The following is a 12616-nucleotide window of genomic DNA, read 5'->3' as shown; positions in this document are numbered from 1 at the left end:
TCAAATAAATATGAAGCAAATGCATTTACTAAGAGTATAAATCTATAAAAAACGTCTGGATATCTCACCAATTTCATAATCTGCTTCAACCAGTCAAATCTAATTTTGGATGCCATCTGGGCTATGATACATAAAACTTGGTTCTTGCAACATACTAAATCCTTACTTAACCATCATGGGCTATGTTAAAACAAAGACCTAGCATGTTGGTCCGGTTCAGACATGTTATAACGCAAACCACACAGAATCACAAACTTGTCACCCATTTCATTCTTCAAGTGTGCTGCGCAAGCCTGCCAGAGGAATATTAAAGCCATGAACATTCATTAACCAATATCCTATTATCCATAATGAACAGAAATTTCTCCAGTCAGAGGTAGACACCTGATTTTCTCTTGATGTCTGAACTATGATTCTATACTATTCTATACTATATACTATACTATATATATATATATATTCTATACTATATACTATACTATATACTATATACTATACTATTCTATTCTATACTATTGACCTCACCCCATTCCTAAGAGGACCATAAGGGGCGTGCATAAGCGCACAAACGTGCCTACCGTTCCTGTCCTATTGTTTTTCTTTTCTTCTTTCTATATATATGCTTATACCTCCTTATATTTACTCATATATGTTTATATACTATATAATCTTTTGTATGATTCCTACATATATTGTTGTGACAAAATAAAATAAATAAACAAATAAAAATAAATGATTCTCATCAATCCAATCACTGTGGTAAATGTCAAAGGTTATGTAACCTGCAATTCAAAATATCTGAAGGACACCAGCTTATCAATCTGCCCCCAGTTCTGGTGTTCTTTGCCTGCTGGCTGGGAATTCTGAGAATTGTAATTCCTAAATATTTAGAAGAAACTTACTAGGAAAGGCTGTGCTACGTTCATTGTATTTCTCTAATAGAGGACATTGCCCCCAACTGCAAACAAAAGATCATGAATAAAATTCTGACAGTAAAGTAATACTAAATTGATACAGCTAGGACAGCGGTCCTTTCTGATAATCTGACACATTGCTGCATTATCAAGACAGATGGACCATGATCTAACTAGAGTACTCTCAAGTTCACATTGTTCAACTAAAACATTTTTAATGGATTTTTTTGGAAAGAGAATAGGAATACAACAGTGGGGAAGATTAGGAAGAAGGTAGAAAAGGCACAAATGTGCTTAATATGGTAGGAAATGATCAAAGTTTCATCTCACCTTAATTTTAAGGCAATGTTTAAACCTGATGCTTAATCTCAAGCCATTTTTTAAACACAAGCAGTAGCCAGCTGCCTCCCTCCATAGAAGTATCAAATAATAACAGATTAACAGAATTGGAAGGGACTTTGTAAGTCATCTAGTCCAACTCCAACAGAAAACTTTTAATTTGGTGTCAAAAAGTACAAACTTCATTTGAGAATTCCCAACAGCAATACAAAATAAAGAGACCTCTCTTGTTGTGGAGGAAATAGGAGGAGGAAGGCGTGTTGGATATGTTTGTCACCTTGAGTTATTTGGAAAAATAATAAAAATGGGATACTAATAAATAAAAATAGCAGTAGCAGGTGTCCAATAACTAAGTTTAGCTAAGACTCAAGAAGAGGCATCATAATCTTTGTGTTAATCCTGCTCTCTGCAAACCTTTCTTCATGTTGATGAAGATTTCTGAAACGAGGACCTTTGTATTCCTACGGGGATTCTAACATCTTGGGGAATTATGGTTTGCACAGCATGAGGGGCCTACATGGATCCAAACATCACCTTGCTTTTGAAGTTCAGAAGAAAGTGAGGAGGGCAATGGAGAATGTAAAGCAATGGAACTGTATCCCTGAAGTTCAAAGTAGCTTTTGTCAATCATGAAAGGCCTGGAAAGTAAGCCAATCTGAGGTTAGAGATACAGCTTGTTCTCAGAGAGATTGCACTTCCTTTGTAGTCTGGGTATGTTCTTAGACTCCTTATTGCTCCTGATTGAGAGCTGTGGCCACCCATATCTTTGCAAGTCTTTATTTGGTACTCTCTCTGGAGAAAGAAATCAAACCACTGCCACATATGCATAGATAATTGTAATACATATAATTTACAGAATGTTTAGCTGGAAACTTTGATTGATTCCAAACCAGGGGTGAAATGCTCCCGGTTCAGACCAGATTGCACAATCCAGGAGTAATCGTGGCGGCTGGTTTGGCGATCCAGTAGCGATGGTGGAGCAAACCTCTGCCCACCTGACCAGGTGTCATGATTTTAACCAAGTAATGTGTTTTCTGTGCACGTGCACAGAAGGTTTTGCTCATGCACAGGTTTTGCGCATGCGCAGAAGGTCTGCATGCGCATATAATGTGATGAGCAAAGCGAGCGTGCGCACAGGGGGCGTGCACTTCTGAACCAGTAAGGAAGGTAATAGACTTCACCCCTGTTCCAAATGCAGACATTAAAAATGGGAAGAATCCAGATCATTGAAGGTCTAATATCAAACCAACTAGATAAGTTCACACTATTTCACAGACTCATTGTGGGACTGAATCCAATTCTCAACCCAAAAGTTATTTAACTTCCCCCTTAACCAAGATTAGTGTGAGACCAGGGAGGTGTTTAGGGACTGGGGTGAAATCTGGGAGGTGTTTAGGGACTGGGGTGAAAAAACAGTTATAGTAATAGAGGTCTATAATTATCCTCAGTCTGAATAAATTCCTATTCTGATCTCAAAAAAGAAGTGAACCAGCTCATGATCAACTACATAAATAAAAGTGTTACCATTTTAATTATAAATGGGGGTTGCTCAGATTTGTGAAGGACATGAATCTCCTTCCAACTGTATCCACTTACACAACAGGAAGGAATGTTTTGGGTTCCTCCCATCAAGGTGGGTTTGTACCAGAGGGAGGGCTTCTCAATGGCTGCCGTACCCTAGGGAATATTCTTTTGCGGGAGCCCAACCTGTCCCAAAGGTTTGGTCTTTTATTTCATAGGCCTTTGGGTGTCTAGGAAGCTGCTCCTATTCTTTAAGTGGGAAAGGGAGGGAGAGTTTTATTTTCCTGTGTTTTTAAAATTCCACATCAACATATCTTGATTCTTAACCAAGAGCTACCTCAAAAATCAGCAGAGTAGTAAAAAGGATGTTGAAAAGGGGGGAAAAAAGGGGAAAAAAGAAAAGAATTTTTTTTCCAAAATGTTTGGAAATTATATCAATGAGAATAGAATAGAATAGAATAGAATAGAATAGAATAGAATAGAATAGAATAGAATTTTTTATTGACCAAATGTGATTGGACACACAAGGAATTTGTCTTGGTGCATATGCTCTCAGTGTACATAAAATAAATAAATAAATAAAAGATTTATCTAAATGAGAAGAATATAAAGGAATACATGCAAAAGAAATGCAATTTCATAATAAGATTCAAAAACAAGAAGTTATATTAAAAGACATAATTGAATATAGCCAAATATATTAGCAAAAATCTTGTAGGAGGATGGTTGGAATATAGAATTAAAAGTATAACGACGACACAGAAAATATTTATGATAAATTGAGACCTTTTCTCATGATATAAAATGTAAGAGAGAGCTCTAGTCTCAACTTACATTTTCAGGAAAATACTTCAAGATGGTGTGATAAATAATTGTAACTGGAAATGCAGCTCTAGGAGTTGACAAATTGATTGCAGGCAAATTGCTTGATCAAGACTCTGCTCATTGGTTAACAAAATATAAGATGCTCTCTGAAAGATTGGAAAAAAGATCAATGTAATGCTATTTTTAAAAAAATGATCGGAATTTGAGGGAAGGGAATCCAAATAAAGTATCTCATGTACGCAAGCTGGTGAAATCTGTTCTTAAGAACTATACCATATTGAAGAAAAAATTATCTTGGCTTATACATACATTATTAATTTTGAGTTTTTAGGGAATATCAAAAAGAGGGACAGCAGATGATGTTAATCAAATTAACGATGGTATTTATTTTCTGAAAGTTTTGAACTAAATTATGGAATTTGCTACTCAAGACAAAGCAAAAGGGACAGCTTTAAAAGAAAAGTAAGAACTCTGATGGAGGTACTGAAAGGTGTTTTTCTGGATTTTCTTGGGTTTTTTCCTTGAAAATGTTTCCCTTTCTCATCCAAGAAGCTTCTTCAGTTCTGAAGTTAACTGAACAGAACTGAAGAAGCTTCTTCGATGAGAAAGGGAAACATTACTAAGCAAGTCCAGCTACCTTTTGGAATAGCACATTTGGGGAAGTCTGGATAATTGAGAATCTTCTTAGATTCTGATGGAGGATGCGGCTATCAGTGATCACTACTGATAGGTAGCAATTATTCAGAGACAGGATCAGTGGCAATGTGCCTTTTGTGAGTAAAAAACAGCTTTTCCCCTCCTGCTTGCTTCTAGGCTTTTCAGACTCCTGTTGGCCACCATGAATACAGAATACTGGACTGGACAGATCTTTAATCTGAGCTCACAGCACTCTTCTGGTTTCTTAAATTTCATGTTGTTTTGTGAGTTTATGAAGAATATTACTGCAGTCCTGCTCCCTGATATATATTCTAGGTTGTTTTATGTCCCCATTTATATAGGGACATACAAATTATTTTAGTATTTGGCTCAAAAGTAATACCTGTGAGAAGGATCTAAGGCAAGGGTCTCCAACCTTGGTCCCTTTAAGACTTGTGGACTTCAACTCCCAGAGTCCCTCAGCCAGCAAGGTTGGAGACCCCTGATCTAAGGTGTCCTGGTGGACTACCAGTTAAGTATGAGTCAGCAGTGTAGAGAGATAACATCAAGATCACGGGAAGTGATAGTGCCACTCTATACTATACTAGTGAGACCACATTTGAAATACTGAGTCCAGTTTTGGTCACCATGATACAAAAAGATGTTGATACCCTAGAAAATGTGCAGAGAAGAGCAACAAAGAAGGTAAGGGGTCTGGAAGCTAAAATTGTATGATGACCAGCTAATGGAACTAGGTATATTTAGCCTAACGAAGAGAAGACTTAGGGGAGACCTGATAGCCATCTTCCAATACTTGAAGGGCTGTCATAGGGAAGAGGGGTTGGATTTAATCTCCATAGCACCTGAGTGCAGACCAAGCAATGTGTAGAAGCTTGTCAGAGGGAGATCCAATCTGGAAATAAGAAGGAATTTAGTGAGAAAAATTGATCAGTGGAATAGCTTGCCTCCTGTAATTGTGGATGCTTCATTGCTGGAGATTTTCAAGAAAAGATTGGACAACCATTTGTCCAGGATGGTATAAGGGCAGGGAGTTGGATTAGAAGGCCTCCAAAATCCCTTCCAATGCTATGATTACATATTTACTTATTTATTCTATTTTATTTGTGCTATTTGAGAAGGCTTTTTAAAATTGTATATTTAACAGATTAAAAATTCTCCAGGTTGTGTCCCTTCCCTTGTGTTACTTGAGAACGTAAATCAGTAAGCAGACAAAGAGTGAGATACTGCCAGCAGACACTGTCAGGAAATTCCTCCTAATTTCCAGATTGGATCTCCCTCTGACAAGTTTTCACACTTGTCCTGCAATCAGGTGCTATGGAAAATAAATCCACCCCTCTTCCCTATGACAACCGTTCAAGTATTGGAAGACGGCTATCAGCTCTCCCCTAAGCCTTCCCTTTGTTAGGCTAAACATACCTAGTTCCCTTAGCAGTTTCAGGACAGAAATATTAATTCTGCAATCGTGCCTATAAATGTCACAGAATCAAATCCTCCTGAGTACAGTGACGTTTCATACTGGTTCATGGACGGAATGGGCAACTTCTGGTCCTTAATCTATTCCTTTGCAGCTCATGGACTAATTCCAACAAGCAATGATTCTGGAGCTTAGCCTATCTCTTGACACCTACCTACTATGTGGAGTCACAAGCAGGGGAATTGAGAGAAAAAGAGAACAAGTGAGAGAGAGAGAAAGGGAAGAGGAAGAAGTAAAAAAGAGAAACCACAGGAAAAAAAAGAGCCAGATGAAGAGAATGCATGGCTCTCCCCTCCTCCACCAAACCTTTTGGGCCCTACTTATTTATTAGCATGCAGACTTCCAGGCCAGGTGAATTCTTAACAGAGAAAAATGTTTCTCAGGCCTAAGAATATAGATTGCAGACCACTTCTCAATTTAGATGCTAGCAGGGATTTGGAGTGTTTAAAGAGCACATTTTTATTCTGCAATTATCCTTGTGGGGTACGGGGAGGTGTGCCCATTTTCTAGCAGCCACCCTTCAGTGCATCCCCAGGATTTCTGCTGTTTTCCCCACACACAAAAAAGCTGCTTCATGACTTTTGACTGGTTAGTCTAGGATCCAAGAGTACAACGTTTTTCCAGATGTTGGCCAGACTAATTGAGCTGATATGCATTTCAAAAATAAGACAGTTGGCATGATGATAAAACTAACTAGACTTTAATTGTTTTTAAGTTAAATAGAATTACCTTTAAATAAACATCGTTGGCATTATTTCCCATTCATATAATGATTACCCATTTATCAAATATTTTAAAAGTATCAATAGGTAGCAACTTTCGGAGAATCTTGGAAATTGCATTTAAGATTTCTGAGGACCATTTGCAGCTCCAGAACCTCAAGATCTACCTCTTTGCTCTACAAATTGCCCATTTAGAGGAACTTCCTTTAGCAATAATGGTTGTAGAAGGTTGTTCTGCAGTCCATTCACATTTTCTAATAAGAGAATTATTTAGAAGCACGTTTCAACTTTTGCCGAGTAATTCTAGGACAAAACAAGAATGGTGTTTCGGTTGGGTCTTTTTGGGGGGGGGGCAATGGTAAGCATGTTTGCTGACATCCAACATAGACCCAACAGTAAAAAGATTTCCAGATTTTCTATTCCCCTGCCCCCAGTGATACATCAAACCAACACTGTCACAAACATTGGAGACATCACCTTATCTTTCAGCCACACCAGCTGTTATCAGCAAGAATGAAATTTCCTTTTTAATATTTCATTTTAGACCAAATTACAGTTGATGTCCTACCCATGTCAACCTGCTGTTTCTGATCTATGCTGGGAAAGAGAAGAAGGGAGGTGGGTCCCAGCATTTTATCACCGCCAACCCCAGATAATTCAGATAATTATCTCTAGGATATTTGTTATTGGGGTGCCCGGACAACTAAAGCAGCAATGTTAATCCACCTTGAAACAGATCAGATGCTTCCTATAGTGAGCCTCTCTCAACTCACTGCATTTCCCATGAGAAACTTTGCAGGACCATGGAGCCTCAGTCTTTGAAAGAATCCAGGGATTTGAGAGCCAAGGCTGAAGGTAAATCAACAGCTTTGGAACGAGACTGTGGAAATATTGGGTATGGGCATCATTTTCTCCAAGCAGTTTTGGCAGCATTCTGAACCAGGATGGGAAACGGACCACTTCAAATAATAATAATAATAATAACCAGGCAGGGAAAATCTAACCTATTTCTTGAATTTTGCATGGATTCTTACCAGGACAGATATTAAATCAGACTCAAATATTTCTGGGAGCAGAAGGAAGCTGGCAGGGAGGCTTTATGGAGAGAGAAACAGAAACAATAATAAGAATTTCCTCCCTTTCACTGCATTCCAGATTTGCGTATATTATCAAGTCAGATTTTCATTGCCAATCTATGTCTTCATCTTTATTATTCATCCATGCAGTTTCTTATAACATTTCTTCATATACATCCTACAATGCTACAATTTATGCTACAATTATTTTCTTTTCTTCTTCTTCACTTTATTCCAGACTCATTCTTTTTTTTAAAAATAATTTTTATTGAACAGCTTTTTTAAAAACAAAAAAAGAAAATTTTACAATTTTCTTCTTTACATTATTTCCACATCAGTATTCATTTCTTATATATCCATTTTTTCCCCTTATTTCAATTTACTATCTATACATGTCATTCTAATATTTATTTATGCATATGAAAATGATGGAGAACAAACTGCCATTATAATGACTTCTCTTGACTCCTTTGGCCTCCTTTCTCTTTTGTCACTGTCGGGTACTTTATACTACAAAAAACTGTGGGAAATTCTGGCCGATGAACAAAACATAGCCATTGTCAGAAGAACTCAGGAAAAGGCCAAGGCTGACATAACATTACTGCCATTACTGGCCTTTATTATTTTTATAAAACTCAAGATGGCAAAGATATTTAATACCTCTTCATCCTCCTATTTTCTCCAAGTGGACTGGGCTGAGAAAGAGTGACTAGCAAGGCCAAAGTCACCCAGCTGGCTTGCATGCCTGAAGTTTTTTAGCCTGGAGCATTATTCACTAGACCAAACTGTTTTTCTTTTTTGGTTCTAAAGAATTTTCATTAGAAATATAATTCCTTCTATGCTGGAAGTTTGTGTAGGTAGCAAACATGTTTGCTGTAGTATAGTTGCAAAGAATGTAAGCTTGAACGTTCTAAGTTCCAAATTGCCTCTGAAAGTAACTCACTGGGTGGAAGTGGGGGTCTACTTTTTCTTAGCCCACACACCCACCACAACATGGGAATAATAATAGTGGCCAGCATTGTGAGATCATTGCAAGGACACAGTGCCATGAGAATTGTGATTACATCTTGCTAATATACCAAGGAGTTTTGTGGCTCGGTTAAAATTCAGATTAATAAACAACTCTGTTTAGCATAAAGGAAAGCACGGTCATAGGGTCCCAGCATCAATATGCTCCCCTTTCTTCATTCTTCAATTGCAGACTTTTTTTTTCTCCTAAGAAAGATGTTCAAATAAAAATAAACATACCTGCTTATGTATTTATCCATGAACATAACTCAGGATATTATGTCCATTTTATAGAAAAGGAATCAGTGTTTAAATCATGGCTTGAAGTCAGGTTCCCCGTCTCTAAGGCTCATTCAGAGAAGTGGCAAATTCCAATCTCACATTAAGTCCATTTTTCCCCAGGAAGTTGAACAACCAGATTTTGGATATAGTTATATGCAGTGGTGGGATTCAGCCAGTTCGCACCACTTCGGGAGAACCGGTTGTTAACTTTCTGATTAGTTTGGCAAACTGGTTGTTGGAAGAAATCATTAGGGCAGAGAACCGGTTGTTAAATTACTTGAATCCCACCACTGGTTATACTGCTGCTCAAGTACCTTCTGACATAACCCAGTTTGTCTGATCACTTGCTTCTAAAAATGGACTCAAAAATCTCCTTGGCTGAAAAGCACGGGCATGGAATTATAGTGTAGGAGGGGGCTTCATATGAACATGAAGTTTCTCGTAGAGGAACTGGTTAGATTGATACGTCTGGACCATCTACCATATTCTTCCAGTATTGTGTAGTGAACATGATTGATGCACAATTTGGGGCGAGTGGGGCATTCTCTATTTCATAATCTTTTGTTAGCATTCTTCCTCTGCTCCATCTACTATTTCAGCAACCCTATGCTTTCATTTTGTGTGTATTTAAGAAAGGGCAGTCACCTTCTCTTCATTCTTTACTCAATATGGTTATTTTACAATATGTCAGTCTCTCAGTCCAGGTTTTCTAAAAATGACTACACAACTCTTGAGCGACCTGTTTCTCCATTTTCGAGCAATGCTCTCCTTTCACCATTCTGTTCTGACGGTCATACAGTATATTTTCTTTTTAAATTTACATTTTGCTCTCTTAATAACTTGTAGCCTCTTTAGTGATCATTAGCTGCCAAGCCATTTTTTTCTCACACCTGATGTTCTCCACATTAATTTTTCATAGTAACTGGACCAAAATAAATGCCATTTTTTCTCTAATTTTCCCCCTCCCACTTTGTTTCCAACAACTGGAATGCTAATTCACTTATTAAGAAGAAAAACTCAGAATCCCAACCCACTGTGGAAGAATTCAGAATACCAGCGCACTCTACCTGATCCTTTGTACGTTTTGGCAAAAGCCAGTCTTACTGTATTCACAAAGTCCCAATGCCAAGTATGAATGTTTCCCATCTATCTGTTAAGACTTATTCTCCAGATACAGAATCTCATCTTGCCTTGCCAAGAAATTGACAAGCATCAGCTATCTGTTTATTTATGCATCTATTATAAACTGCTCTTCAATTATCAAATCTATCGTATTTGTATTTTTTACAGACATCTTTCTGAATCGCTGATAATCTGTCCACATTGTCCCCAAAACGTACAGCTTTAAAAATAATCTCAATTCACTAAGATACTCCTTTTTTTTTTGTTCACTTATTTGTATGCATCACATATTCTAAGACCACTTCATATGTTCTTAGTAGTAAATATTCTCTTCCACTGTAATCAGTAGCTTTCTCTAATGGTTCTATTATTTCTAACACATCGGGTTGGAACACTATCCCTTTCTTAATTTTTAGAAAAGGAAGAAAGCAGGCAGGTAAACCACCCGTCCTATTACTTCCAGCAGAGAAGGCATCTCATTTTTCCATTGCCTACGGCTGGGGTTATGCCATATATAAATGCGAGAAGCCGCCTTCAGCATGAGAAGTTGTCCAAAACCGCCTGAGAACCTGTTTTCTTTATCAAACCCAAGTATGCAAAACAAGAGCTAAGATAGGGTACCTCTACCCATGTGCCAAATGCATTTCCCTTACAGACAAATACAACCAGCCCTGTTTTATGTTTCAATTTCAGCAGACCAACTTCAGCTAGATAGAGCTTATTTTCAGCTCTCTAGCCAACTATGGTGCCATTTCTTTTTCCAGCTTGTATTTTTCAGTCTAGTTTTTTCTTTTCTTTAATGCTAGTTCCCTTTCTTAGCATTTTCAGGCCATCTCTCAATCATCAAAATCCCAACCATAAAGCAACTGGCATGTTTTAAACCACAGCATTTGGGCCATATAGTGGATCAAACTGACCTGATGCTGAGGGCAAACCTTCTCTACGTTCTGAACGTCGCTTGGTCCACAGAACTGAAGAATAAGAAAAGTTGGGCTGACCTTGGAGAAAATGTTCCCACTTCTGGTTGCTGATCTGTTCAACTGAGCCCTCTTAAAAGATCCCAGCCTGTTGATGACAGAGGAGACCGAAGAGAAACAGGGAGGGGACCAAAAGAGGAAAAAAAAGCAGACACCCAAATGATGTCTCCGCCTTCTCCAAAGGGCCCTGACAAGGAGGATGAAGAACAGGGGGAAAAACTGTATGTGTGTTTATATGTAGGGGAACACTCATACAGCTTCCATATGAATCAAATGAAATTAACACTTTCCTATTGCAATCAATTCAAGGATAAGCTCCAGAATCTGAAGTTACAGACTAGAAATCTAACTTCAGGGAATCTGTATTAAAGCCTGAAATGGCTGCTGTATTTAGTAAACTGAGGATAAGCATGGATGACAGAACTCCAGACCTCATCCAAACATAACAGGGGAATTTAAGTTTCTGCAAATTAAAAACAAAACAAGGAAGTTAATCATCAAAGTAGCATATCTGTTGTGGTCTTATCTCTTTCTAGTTGAATCCAGGAAGGTAAGATATCATTTGCAGTCTTTCATGGTGGGAAGGATATAGCCTTTCCCTCCCTCTCTCTTTTCTCCAGCTTCATATTACTGTTCTCCAGAGCTTTCACGTAAAGAAGGTGGCATAGACAGTGGGTGGTAACTTCTAGGTTTGGATACTGAAAAGTATAGATGGTACCACAGTGGAGGTCAAAGTAAAAGAGGATAGCTATTTAGTGGAGAACAAGATTATCAACAGCTGTACAGTAGATCACAAAAGTATGAGTGACCTGCACTGGAAATAGGGCATCAATTTCTGGGAGACATAAAGAAGAGGTTGCTTGGGGCATCTTGAAGGCATCTAGTTGGCTATTATGGGAACAGAGTGCTGAACTGGCTGGTTCTTCGGCTGATTGATTGATTGATTGATTGATTGATTGATTGATTGATTGATTGATTTGCCGCCTATTACACAAGGTGACTGGCCCAGCAGAGCTATTCTTCAAAGCAGAGCTCTGGCTTTATTTGTAATTAGTCTTGATCAGAAAAATTTAGGTCTGAGAGTGATGCTGAAGGACAGAGAAGTAGAACCAATAACTGGCTTCTTTGGTTCTCTAAATTAGTCTCAGTTAAAACATGTGTGCTCTTATCCTGTCTTTAGGGTAGTTTCTCCAGTGCCTTTTACAAATGGAATTCACAATTCACCTTCCCCGTTCCTCTCCCCTCCAGCTAAGAAATTAAATGCCTTTGAAATTAGAGCTCAAACACCTCTTGACATAAGGAAAGATGCCTAGAAATAGGTATTTATGGATGCAGAACAGCAGTGCACAATCTCCCCTTCCTCTCCTTGCAACTGTAGGTCTGCCTGTTCAGATAGTGAATTGGAGCAGGTGCTATCAGGTTAAGTTTGCAAAGGACAACTGGATTTATTAGGAAGCAACTGTCATATTTAGTTGACCATTCCATTCTCATTTTAGAAGACCGTGCAGCAGAGACCACGATAGCAAGGTAAAAATTCTAATCTGTTGTATTATTTTAGTTGGTTACACAGTCAGGCAGATGTTTAGGCTGAATATTATTATCATTTTTTCTTTGATTCAATGTATTATTATTGTTGTTTCTGTTCTTGTTTGTTACTTGTTATCGTTGCAGAGAGTTGCGGAGTCGTGACATTCATCTC

At 38.1% G+C, this 12616-nt stretch overlaps 1 protein-coding gene across 6 annotated transcripts in view; it reads right to left on the bottom strand.

Moving 5' to 3' along the window:
* Positions 1-11465, bottom strand: part of GATA1 (GATA binding protein 1) — a 28533-nt gene extending 17068 nt beyond the window's left edge. Inside the window, exons 1-2 of one of the 6 annotated variants that reach the window (XM_058170756.1) lie at positions 10858-11465; positions 7487-7547 (exon numbers count right to left, since the gene is read on the bottom strand). The gene's annotated coding sequence lies outside the window, so the exon portion shown is untranslated. Of the gene's footprint in view, positions 1-3608; positions 3746-7486; positions 7548-8776; positions 9779-10857 lie in introns of those variants that run through there. The other 5 variants (XM_058170757.1, XM_058170758.1, XM_058170755.1 and 2 more) reach the window with 5 other exon arrangements.
* Positions 11466-12616: the final 1151 nt, after the last annotated feature.

Source organism: Ahaetulla prasina, chromosome 2 (assembly GCF_028640845.1).
Source record: "Ahaetulla prasina isolate Xishuangbanna chromosome 2, ASM2864084v1, whole genome shotgun sequence".
In the NCBI taxonomy this organism is placed as follows: domain Eukaryota; kingdom Metazoa; phylum Chordata; class Lepidosauria; order Squamata; family Colubridae; genus Ahaetulla; species Ahaetulla prasina.
This window is presented reverse-complemented; position numbering and strand designations above follow the sequence as displayed.